The sequence below is a fragment of the Gallus gallus genome, chromosome 4, assembly GCF_016699485.2.
Source record: "Gallus gallus isolate bGalGal1 chromosome 4, bGalGal1.mat.broiler.GRCg7b, whole genome shotgun sequence".
NCBI lineage: Eukaryota > Metazoa > Chordata > Aves > Galliformes > Phasianidae > Gallus > Gallus gallus.
Window position 1 is genome coordinate 25,615,475 of NC_052535.1, and position 12,387 is coordinate 25,627,861.

At 34.9% G+C, this 12,387-nt stretch overlaps 1 long non-coding RNA gene across 1 annotated transcript; it reads left to right on the forward strand.

Moving 5' to 3' along the window:
• The first annotated feature begins 2,277 nt into the window (after positions 1 to 2,277).
• Positions 2,278 to 12,085, forward strand: LOC121110801. Its single transcript, XR_005859810.1, has 4 exons — positions 2,278 to 2,382; positions 8,971 to 9,069; positions 9,396 to 9,480; positions 11,844 to 12,085. It is a non-coding gene; the product is annotated as an uncharacterized LOC121110801 (long non-coding RNA).
• Positions 12,086 to 12,387: the final 302 nt, after the last annotated feature.

Here is a 12,387-nt window from a genome sequence, read left to right on the forward strand (position 1 = left end):
ACATAACACAGACTGTCATTGAATAAGTCCTGCCACATCCACGCTTCTAGATATAAATATCACACTTCAAATAAATCTCTCTGTTTCTATATGTTTCCTTATGGTTACTAAGATAGATAGATGGCAGAAAATATATAGATAGATGGCAGAAAAATTCAACTTTAATTTGAACAGTATATTACCATATATCAGAAGAGAAAAACATTATTTTCAGCATATTCTGTAATATTTCATGTCCTTCCCCCTCTGAAATACTGTGACATTCAACAGGCCATTTCACATTAAGCAGGGAAACTCCTGTGCACCCACAATTACATACAGTTGTTCATTATTGTAAGTAGTGCATGATTATGGAATAATTAAAACACGGAAGTTCATTCTGCAATACAATTCTTATTTGAGGAAGTAATTTTCTCAGATATTCTCTTTGTAATAATTCAGTTGAAAGTATAACTTTTATTACTGAAAAGTCTCATAAATCAAGGAGCAGTTGAACAAAATGTTTTGTTTTTTCTAAACGTTCCCTAAAGAAACAGTGACCTGTAGTTCAAATTGATGCTTGATACTTAATTAGTCATGTAAGGAACCACAATGTAGTAAACCAGTACATTCTTAAACATGTAGGCAAAGATTAGGACATAAAGTGGTCCATCAGAAGCAAAATAAAATTAAGATATTTCTGAAATTTTGCAAATATATAAGGGACCTGCCATACATTCAGCTCCAACCACCATCTTCTAGGAAAGCTCTAGTAAAAATACTAACAAGCAATGAGAATTATGGTGCAACAGAAGTACTTTAGTGTAGGAGGAAACTAATGTTCTTTTACTGAAGGTGAGGGGAGGACATAAGCAGGAGCATCAGAGACTACTTGTAAACATGCTTGTTAAGTTGTCTTAATTTTGATTTTGAGAGGCTATTCTGCACCTATATCACTGCGGTTTAATACAAAAGCAGTGGAAGACAGAATGGGGATAAATCCTTCAGCAAAAGAGGAAAAGAAGGGGAAGGAGAAAATGAACTATATTGAAGAGACAACTTCAGCTCCCCAAAAGGTCCCTGAATCAAGACAACACAGAAAGTTGGAAAGAAAAGCCACATTTGTTTTCAGTTTAAGAACTGTATCTTGCGATGAGTCTCCCAGGAAATAAAAGACGTGATGTAGAACTCTATTTGTGCAAAAAGAAAGTGAGGGTAATTGCTTTGGTTGGCATCGATCCCACCAAATTTTAAGTACTTAATTGAGGATCCTAATTAAGAGTGTAGTTGTCCTAGGTTTTTGTATAATCGATAAAGTGAAGCTTCTAGAGGGCGAGTCAAGTCTTGCATTAACTCAGTCACTGTAGGAGAAGCTGTCTTTATCTGCTGAGTCTTAATCAGCTTTTACCTAACAAATATTTGTTAGGTCCCTTTGCATTAGAAAGGGTGAGAGTAAACCTGAGAGTGATGAGAGTGATGAGATCTTATCTCTTGAAGTTCATTCTCCTTTCATGCCGTTTTTTCCTTCATGCCATACTGGACTTTGATCTCTCCTCATCTGCCTTTTTTTTACTACTCCGTAGATTGGCCTGCTCTTCATGTTTGGGTGAATACATAGAAATTAAAAAGAATTGACTCAGAACATGCTTCCCAAGGAGAAAGAAGAATCAAAACAGCAGCACAGGTCCCTTAATGCATCTGAAGAAGTACCATAGTATTCTGAAGACCTTTAAACTGAAGCATGAAACTCAGACTTGAACTGAACTCTCTCAGAGTATTTTGTCCTCAAAATCATTTATAGTTCCCATTATTTTGTTTTACAGATACATTGTCACCTTTAGTTATACATGAACAGTGATCTCTTTCCTGTTCCCTAACATAACATCACTATGGATAATAACCTGTGATGGAATAATTTCCCATTTTTTAGCAATTACTTTAGATATTTCTATTGTTATCTGTTTAAATTCCATGCTGTTATCAAAGTCTAGAGAGTCTCAGACCTGAGGACAGAAACTTCAAACAGACTGGATGAGATACCAACGTCCATCTTGGCTCTCTGTTCAAATGGTGAGATCAAGAATTTTTTGCGTTCTGCCTTTAGCTCAGAAAAGGAACTTTAGGTTTGATATGAAGTTTTTGAATTGTTTGGACCAGGATTGTCTTTTACTCTAGGGTCTAGCTCAGTTCGCTGAAAGTGGCACAGACATTTTTTCCCCCTTAACAAACGAAGCAGAATATTATTTTTAGTTGCCTAAAGGGCTGGCTGTCTGACTCACAAACCAACCCATGTAATCAGTTTCAGAACTTAATAACATTGTTCAAGTGAACAGGGATACAAACTGCAAGATTAAAGAGAGTCAAATGCACATAACAGCTCACTTCAACTTCGCAATCAGACAGGTAATTATTATTTCTCAGGATGCCATAGTCCAGCAATTATAAAATTTAAATATTAATTTTAGAAGTCTTAATTATAGCAACCAGAATAATTCTGTTCAAAATAGTCCCCAAAATAACTTAGCAAGAAGCTAATAGCAATTTACCTGATTGAGAAACTGGCAGAGACTTAATTAGAAATGGAAATTGCAGTTTGCCTCTATTTGCATTGTAAATAGAAGAAGAATCTGATCTTTTGGGGGAAGTTTTTACTTGTTTTTCATTACTGAAATAATAGCTTATCAACAAATTCACAAAAAATAAGGTTCAATTGATGAACTTATACATATGATTTGCCTTGATTTATACCTGGTCTACGTCTATGTTATTTATCTGTAAATACAAAGTAAATAGATTAAGATATGTAAACAAAGAATTTTACAACATCAATTTTCTGATATGTGTAAATAACAAAGTGTGCTAATTTGCTTATGAGTATAAATCTGACATGGAACATGTCCTTCACTGGAAAATAAATATTATGTAGTTTATTTATTTTTGCCTTGAACTGTGGTTGTACAGTGAGATGTCACACTTCATTTCTGTGAGTAACTCATCCAGTGAGATGTCTTGTCTTCACACCGCTGTAAGGATCTGTCTGTATTGATTGTGTAGTCTGAGAAACCAACTGAAACATACTGCTAGTAAACACGATGGTGTTACCTGCTGCACTAATCCAGGCAGCCATGCCACTGTAGACACCTAACAGGTAAGGTTCATCAATTAATACTGTAGAATTTAGAGACTGCAGTTGTGTTTGTGTGCCAAGCTCCATAGAACCTGCTGTGAAGTCTTCGTAGCATAAACAGACAAGTAAACAAACAAGAATGTCTAGTCTCCATTTTACAGCATCATATAAAATTGGAATTGTTCACACCCCATGGAAGAATGTTTCTTGACTCTTCTTTTGACTACATTGTTTCAGTTATGTGTAAGGATTGTTGTACTACTTCAAATTAGTGTTAATTTACCTTTTGATAGATACATAAAATGTGTTTTATAATTAAAAGAAATGTTTACTATGCAGCAGAGAGGATGCTAAGGATTCTGTATTGTTGGAATTGACATCAGCAGTTCAAGAAGATGTGTATCAGTTTTCCTTTAATACTTAAAGAAAAATTTTACTGTTAGAGATTTTTGGAATTTAAAAATTAAATACAGCAGGCTTGGGAGTAGAAAAAGATGATCAAACAGGCAAAACACTTTATAGCTTGATAATTTTATCACTGGAATTCAAATATTTGTTCAAGGAAGTAATTACTAAATAGAAGGTAGAATAAGACTTGAAGAATGTACAAGAGAACAGCAGGTTTCAGACTACTGGAACATAGAAAATTTAAGGTTTAATCCACAAAATTAAACCAGCTTCTCTGTGTGTTTACAATAGAAAACTGGACTTTCTTCATCATGCTTTTGTTCATCATGACCAGAAATTTTATTTTGGACATGAGATATTTGGTGGACTAAATTACTTAATGAATAAACAATTCCTGATGAAAACTTATTACTGGAGAATTTCTAACAGAGCATTACTTCAGAACCATGCAATACTAAGCTACATCACAGCAACCTTGAGAGCATTCCCAGCTTCTCCTTTCAAAAAATCATTGGTGTATTTTTTGTTACAGCTGAATTAATCAGAAAAGATATAGTGGTAGTAGTTGCAGTAAGTTGCATCTGAATTAATTTTTTCTCCGAGATATATGTCCTGAACTTGGAAAGCAACTGTGGCCTTTTTTTTTTTTTAAACAGAAAATGTAGAATAAAAATGCTGTGTAGAGTACAGTTCAAAAATAAATGATCTCATGACTTGTATTTAACACAAAGCATGGGTTCTAAAAATAGAAGGAGCCTTTTATGGTTTTACAGTTTTGGAAATTGCTTCTCATGGTCTTTGATAAATACTTATTCTCCAAGTAGAAACCAAGTGAATGGTATTGAGAGAGCCATCAAAAAAAGATATACATTACATTCTAAACCCTTGATCAGAAAATAGCCTCAGAACTGTGAAAGCTGCATATGTCACCAAGATTCGTTTACGTGTTCTCAATGGTGGTATCCTGTTTTACCCAGGTGTTGAAACACCTCAGGTATGGAAATAGATTAAATATACTGTCAAAACAAAACAAAACAAAACAACAACAAAAAAAGGAATACTCCCCAGAACCCAAAAACTCTTTCTCTGAGAGTGCCTGAATGTACCATCTGTTTCCATTGCATTATAAATTGATGCAGAAAATTGATATGCAGTGCTATTTCTGGGTAGCTTCTCATTTGCATTTGCTTTTGTTGAAAATGGACATAGCTGAAAACCATCACACTGAAATCTGCCAGACTTTGGAAGGAAGTGTTCAAACCAGCCTGGGGTCTTCCAGTCCAATGCTGGATCCACATCTAAATGGTGCATCTGCCCACATATGTATAGTGCGCTGAAACACAACTTTGGATCTAGACACCACACAGATTGACAGATGTTCAGGATTCTGAGCCAAAATATCCACTTTTATTTATGAATGTAAGAATTGAATAATTATAATGACATAAGGCCTGGTAGCTAACTATGTTAAATAACCATCTAATCAATTAACTCAGGCAGCCAGTATCTAATAGCAGCAGTATGGTTACTTTCACTCAATGCCAATAACATAAACTCACTTTTCTTTGATCTAATATGTGCAGAACAATGAAATCACTATATTACAGTTTGCCATGGCCATGACTGTGATTAATTTCAATGTAAATCACCATCCCAAAATACCATTTCATCCTGTGTCTGGAGGGAATAGAGTTATGGCTTTCTAACCCCACGTAATTGTCCAAATCACTCCTAGGCAGAAATAAAGCAGCCAAAGTGCTCCTCAAACCTAAGCTGGTGACATATTTTCTCTGTTGGACACTATACTGGGTGACAGCAGATGTAGATGATACTCCTCCCTGACATCCACTTCTTTCCCCACATGATCTGTACTATAGCGGCTTTAGGAGACAACAGATGCAGAAACCAGTTCCAAAAGCTGCAAGTCTGTAGTCGATCTGTCTGAACAGAGTTCAGATGTATTTGTGAAACAAGTATTTACATTTTTTTTCTTCACAGTAGAATGAGCTTTCAATATCGTTTATATTCCATTCCAAAAAGCAGTATCTTGTCTCTTCTGTCCTCTAATAATTCTGAAATAAGATTTTCCTGAGTTCTCTTCTTTTGTTATTATATTTATTATAAGTGCTTCTGGAAGGAATAATTCAGAAAAGTTTGACTTTTTTCAAAGAAACATGCTTTGCTATATGGACTGACTCTCAAGTATGGTTTCCAGAACAAGTGTGAACACAAAACTTGCTGTGTGTTTGTATTTCTGTTTAGAATAGTTTGTTAAGAAATATGAATGCAGACAATGCAGAACTCCTTTTGGAGCTGAGGGATGCAAAGAAAAAATCTGCACAATTACTGAGAATCATGGCAAAAATATCCACATTTCTGCAGTCCAGGCAAGGCTGTTTTAACAGCAGGCCAGGGGTATCAGTGGGGCGTGGATTCCTGCTGATTTACTATGGTAATATCTGGATCTGTCTTTCCACATTCTAGGACTGAACAGCAGTCTGGGAGGGACTAGGCATTAATGCCAGCATGCAGCTGCAGAGGGGCAGGAGGGAAAAGGAAATTTGGCTTTCCTGTGTGCTCCACCTTCTGTGTAGACCTTAAATACTTGGGTTCTAGGTTGTCAGGATAACACAAATATTTTTCATTGTTTGCATAGTGAAAATCCATACAAGTTACTTCTTTATATTTATTGTTAAAGAACTGTAACTATTTTTCTTACGCAAATCTCAACTTGTATTGCTAGGTAATCAAGCTGCTGCTTTTTACGGTTTTGAGGTTATAGTCATGAAGTTACGTATTAATTACATAGTATTATTATTCCTTGTTTTGTTATTTGACACTTAGAAAATACTATAGAAGGTAGAATTCCAGAATAGCAAATGTACTCAGAAATGGTAGAATTAAGTCTACTATACATTTACTCAAGGGAATTGAAGCACAGATGATAGAGTGAATCTGGAAACATAGGTACAGTGACTGCAAGATCATTTTTTTTATTATTTGTTGCAGGTATTCAAGTTAACTCTACCTTTTAGCAAATGAAATCTAAACGGCACGACTTGTATAAAATGTGGTCAGTGTATAAGATGTGTATAAGAGTGTGTATAGGACTGTGTATAAGAGACTGGAGACTTTTTAAAGATAGCTTGACATGAAAACTGCCATTAGGAAAAAGCCAAAGATACCATGGTATAATGAACACAAATTATTGTAGATAAATTGGTAGTATATTTTAGCTGCAGGATTATGACAATATGAGTGACCTCATCTGTTTGGCCTATGGCTGTAATCCTAAATGGTGTTGAATCTCCTGTTGATTTTAATGGTTCTGAGTTACTGAGATATTATCAGTTTTCACACCACATTGAACTTGCTACAGGTATGATTTCTGAAATTTATGTTTTATAATCTCCTTTCTGGAGAGCATAGTGTATAACAGCATCAATGTCAGCATGTTTGCAGTCTATGAGATATACTGAGAACTGTGTAATTCTATTTCAATCAAATCTGTGGGGACACAGATGCTGTCTGCTGCTGAAAATAATTTGGTGATATTTCTGCCTGCTTGTAAAACTGTGTTTGTAATCACAGGTTTGGGACTTCCTTATATTGTTATCATGGCTTGATTTCACTTACTTGTATCTCTTGTAGCATTTTCAATGGCATATCAGAAAGATGTGAATTTTGGAGAAATAAAATAACTTAATTTTACAGTGACTCTCCTCCATACACATAGTAGTGCTTCATTTTGTAGTCACAGCAGGCAGAGGGGCATAAACCAATCTCAGCAGGCCTTCTTGTCTTTAGATTTTGCATTTCTCCCATTTGAATGTTCTACTTCAGTTTTGTAAGCTAGATTAGCTGCTACCTGATTGCTCTTGATTCCCAAGGATCTAACATACTGTTGGTAACCTTTTAGGAAATGAAAAAAGGCACAGATTATTTGCACATTATATTAACATGTATATATTATATGAGTATTTTCAAATGCTGTTCAGTAAGATAACAGGGAGAAAGGATAAAATTTGAAACTAGGTAGTTTAATTTACTTTTACACACACCTGTCTGGGAATTTTCAAGACTATTTAACAGATTACAAGTTCTCTGAGAATGAATGCTTTTTCATTTCCTGTCCCTCTGTTTTCAAAATGTTATTCAGCAGAGCCCATTAAATTTTACTTTGTAGGCTACAATGTTGAAACAAAAACAACAACAACAAAAAAGGTACCTTACTGTACCTTGTAGGGTCAACTGATTTTTTTTCTAAGTTATTGAGGATGAAGGGATAAAGGATCAGACTTACGGAAGCATTTTAATGAGAAGGATGAATACCTGAAAAATGGATGAATGCTGATTGAAGGCTTTCTTCAAGAAGTATGTATTTTCTATAAATATTCCTGATTGATTTTTTACTCAATTAAATTTTTGATGGAACTGTTGAACATACTTCTGAAAGGACTAAATGTCAGAAGACCTTTTTTCCCTGTTAGCTCTTTCTGAAGAGAAGAGGGAATGGTTACACATTCAAATGCATAAAAATATAGGCCTGTTTAAATTCATCTGATGAGCACAAACAAGTTTCCAGCCCTCTTTTCACAGAGATCCAAATAACCAATAAGTGAAATGTTGTTAAGAACTCATTTCACGATAGAAAAATGAAATAAAACAGAGAATAAATTAATTGTCCAAGGTCACAGAAATAGTAACTGAGGGAAATGTCAATGAAATCAATGTGTAGCAGCTTCTTTTTAACATAAGTGTTATCATGTAATTTATAGGCTTGACCTGATACTATCCTGAGATCATGCAACTGGCGGTGAAGAAAAAAATGCAGCTTTAGATTTGCTGCTACAAAATTTGTAGCTGTATTATGTGAGGGACTCAGAATCTATAGCTAGTTAAAGATTTTTTTCCCCACAAGAAACTCTAAAGATAAAACAACTCTAAATCAGTGTTAAACTAACATTAAAGTGGTATTGATCCTTTTGAACAATGAAAGTGTATATATTTGTGCTTATCTTATCCATCAATAAGATATATGGACAAAAGAAGCTTACAATCCTTATGGTTGTTGACAGCAGCAGTAAGAAAGCATCGGCAAAACAGGCTTTTATTGATCATTTATAAGCTAATATCTTTCAGCCAGGGAACTGTGCCAGTCACTCTCTCACTGCCAAGATATAGATATAGAAGGTGGAAATTTTGCTGTCAACTGATGAGGAACTGCCAATGTGTTCCTCCCTCTTGTATCTGAGCTTCCTCAACTTCTGGAGTGCCCAGCAGATGGGAATAGCTGCTGAGTTTAGTAAATTTAATTGTTTTTTCTCTTCAGCAGGTGTTGGTTTTTTTTTTCAGTTGGGCCTCCCAAAGAGTTAGAGAAATAAGACCTGAAGTAGATGTGTCTCAAGCTGAAATAATCTCTACAACAGCTTTAACTGTTTTTCCATCTCCTAAAGGTGTTGAGATGTACACTCTATCCCTCAAGACCAATGTGATCATTCTCTGGACAGCCAAAAGCATATTGGTTAGTACTCCATCTAATGGCAGCATCAGAGGTAAGTAATGCTACAGGAATTGACTTTTGTTCAACCTCTGCAAAGCAATCCTTTGAAAATGGAAAGATGTTTGGGGGTAGTTTGGGGAAAATCTTTGACTACAGACACACTTTGTCTTCAGAAGTAGTGAAAAAACTTTCAGTTTTGCAGGCTGACAAAGTTATAGCTTTTACAGTCATTGAGAATGCCATAAACTTGAAATCCAGTTATGCTTAGAAATAATTAAGATGCATCCTACCTTCTAAATCATCCTCTTGGCCTATTTTTGTGGAATTATGATTATGTTTTCTTGGTTTTTTTTTGTTTTTTGTTTTCTATTGTTGTAGTAAACAACACAGAAACTACTAAACCAACCTGTTATTCATGATTATACATGGCAAGGAAATAACTACACATGAACTCCGTGAAAAGGTAAATAGTATATAGCCACTGAAACCAAAAAAGCAGAGAAATTATTTTCTTGCTAACCTTTGAAGGCTATAACACTGTTAAATGTTGCATCCAATACTATGTGGAAAACAGCAGGATGGCTTTATCTTCTTAATTTTTTCTCAGGCAAACTATCAGAAAAGTATTTCTGGCTTCTAAAAAACCTATCTAGAGAGCTTGTGAAGAAACAGACAATAATGTAATTGTCAGTGACTATAGAAGTGAAAGTGTTATCAGTCACTACTTTTGTGATATCTTTTCTAATGTACAAGGTTTGGGAAATAACTGATTAACAACTGAATTTTATCACCTTGTAAGGATACGCAAACAAATCTGTTTATATTCCAGGGACATTTATGCTTATAGTGAGTTCCTAATTTGAACTGTGGGAAGTACAGGATGACAGATAGCTGAGCCTTTACTTCTTCCTCAAACATTACAACTGGAGACACTTTTGGAAAGAAAAAACTCACTAAACTCATTCTGGTGTTGAATGGCATACACAGGGATTTAGTAGGGAAAGTGTTCAGACACCTCGTACAGTCCAAATAACAATCCCAGCTTTACCATAGGAGCTTAAAGTCTACTGCCTTTAAGTTAATTTGTTCTTGATTCCTAAATGACTGTTATTTTTTTATATGCAGTCATCTATACTAGTCACCTGAACCACACTGGAAGGGTCAAATTAATATTTTATTTTTATATGTGCAACATATCTCAAGTAATTTCATCTAGTCATCTTTTACTTTGTTTGAATGATTATGATAATTTTTCAGTGTTTGGTTTGGTAACATTTAACACTGAGCTCCAAACCTGTCAGACTGTCTCTTTTAGGGATGATCCTGAAAATATTTAAAAACAAGCAATTCAATTCATCCCGAGTTGCCCAATTAACTGTGCTGGGAATATACATAGTAACAAGCTCTGTGAAATCTGTAAGGATAGAACTAAATTTTAAGCATATCAGACCAAAGAAGTCGTGAAGTACTGTACAAATGCAGAATTCTACTCTTTGCACACTATCATTACATGAGTATGCTTTCCAGTGTTTAATGCATTATACATTTCTGAGAGAGTACACACACTTGAAAAGTGTATTTCTAGAATATAGGAAGGGGTTCATTCATCTAGCTTCCTAGATCTTTACATAGCTTTTGTTTTCATAACCCTTGCCATCATCTTTAGTTATGAATATTTGCCAATGTTTCAACTCTCAAATCTTTTCTATGCACTAACGCACTCTTCTGTTAGTAAATAACTCCATATTGTGAACATTTTCACAAGGTATTCACTGAACTCTGATTCAGACATCAAACCATGTAACTCTCCTGTTTTAACTCCTGTGTCTATTCATAGGTATGAATGCCCTTTTCCCACTTAGTTGTAATTTGAAATAGATATAACATTCCTCCTATATTCCTTTCTGTCATTAATATCAAAAGTAAAAAGACGCAGGTCCTGCCTAATTATTTTAGTAGCTTCAAAAATATCTATTAGCTGTACACTGTGTTTGTTCAAATCTCATCAGTTGTCTAGAGGAGTACTGCTTTGTATAAAATCTGTTCATTTATTCTAGGCAAACATTAAGCCCATAGCATCTGCACTATTTTGTGCACTTTGATTCAGTAGTAAAAATGGTTTCTAAACTGGTGTCCACAGCTGGTTCAAAACTAAACAAATGTTTTAGATAAAATTCATAAATGCAAAGCTGTTCCTGAGGACAGGTGTCAAATTTTGAATAGCTGGGCTCCATAGTGGGCTACTAATCATCAGTCACAAGCCTTCTAGCATCTTCCAGTTAATTGTACAAACATTCACAGTCTCAGATGTTTTAATTATTTGAGACAGATCAATTATGCATCTGAAAATTCCTCCAGGGCATGCATGGGGGGCTGTGGAGGACTTATTACTATTTGTAGGAAGGTTGTCAGCCAATATGAAAATTGAAACAGTGCAGCTTGAATTAGCAACCACCCACTATCCAAATCTGTGAACACATGAACCTGGTAACTTGCAGAAAAATAGCCTGGAAATTAGTTGTCTAAACTGTTTCAAAGTAAGCTAACACACAGCACATGTATTTAGATGATGAGAACTTGCATGCAAACAATTCCTAATTCTAGAAGAGCAATGTTGGTAACAAGTATTATTTGTGAAAAACAGAGAGAAAGCTTTACTGACTTTCTGTCATGAAAGTACATGGGAAGTTGATACATAAGGCCTTGCTTCTCAAGTCTATCCTCATTTGGATTTTTCTGCATAATCAAACTGTGATTGAAATTAAATAACCTGATTTACAGTTTTTTTTTGTTTGTTTGTTTGTTTTGTTTTTTTTTTCTGGGTAGCTCTGGGCTTTTCTTCATGTAATGAGCGTTTCCTGGATTCTTGAATTATAGCACTGCACACTGAGCATTTCCACAGATCTCCACTGTGTAAAATGGGAGTTCTGTGCTTCTGTCATGTATCTGAAAGGACGGCTTCTGTGGTTTTCCTGTGAAATTGTAAAACCACACTTAAGATGTCTCTGTGAGTATATAAAAAAATTAATCTTGGAAATCATTATGTATTATTTGTCTTGTCAATTATGTGCTCCTGATCTTTGAAAGGAGATGAAAACATATCCTTTTTCCTGTATTATTGACAGAGCTGACTGATTCTTTTCTTCCATTCTTGCTCTGCTTGTAAATATTCTTACCACATTTTCTTCCTTTGTCATTTCCATACTTTTTTTTTTAGTAAAATAAAAATCATCCCCAGCTATCCATGTTATGAACATTTACTGAGCACCAGTTTACTCTGCTGAAATGTTCTGTGCTGCTTGATGTTCAAGTTTCATCCATTATTTTTCACTTGTTTTAGCAATCACTGTGATTAGTTTTCTCCCTGATA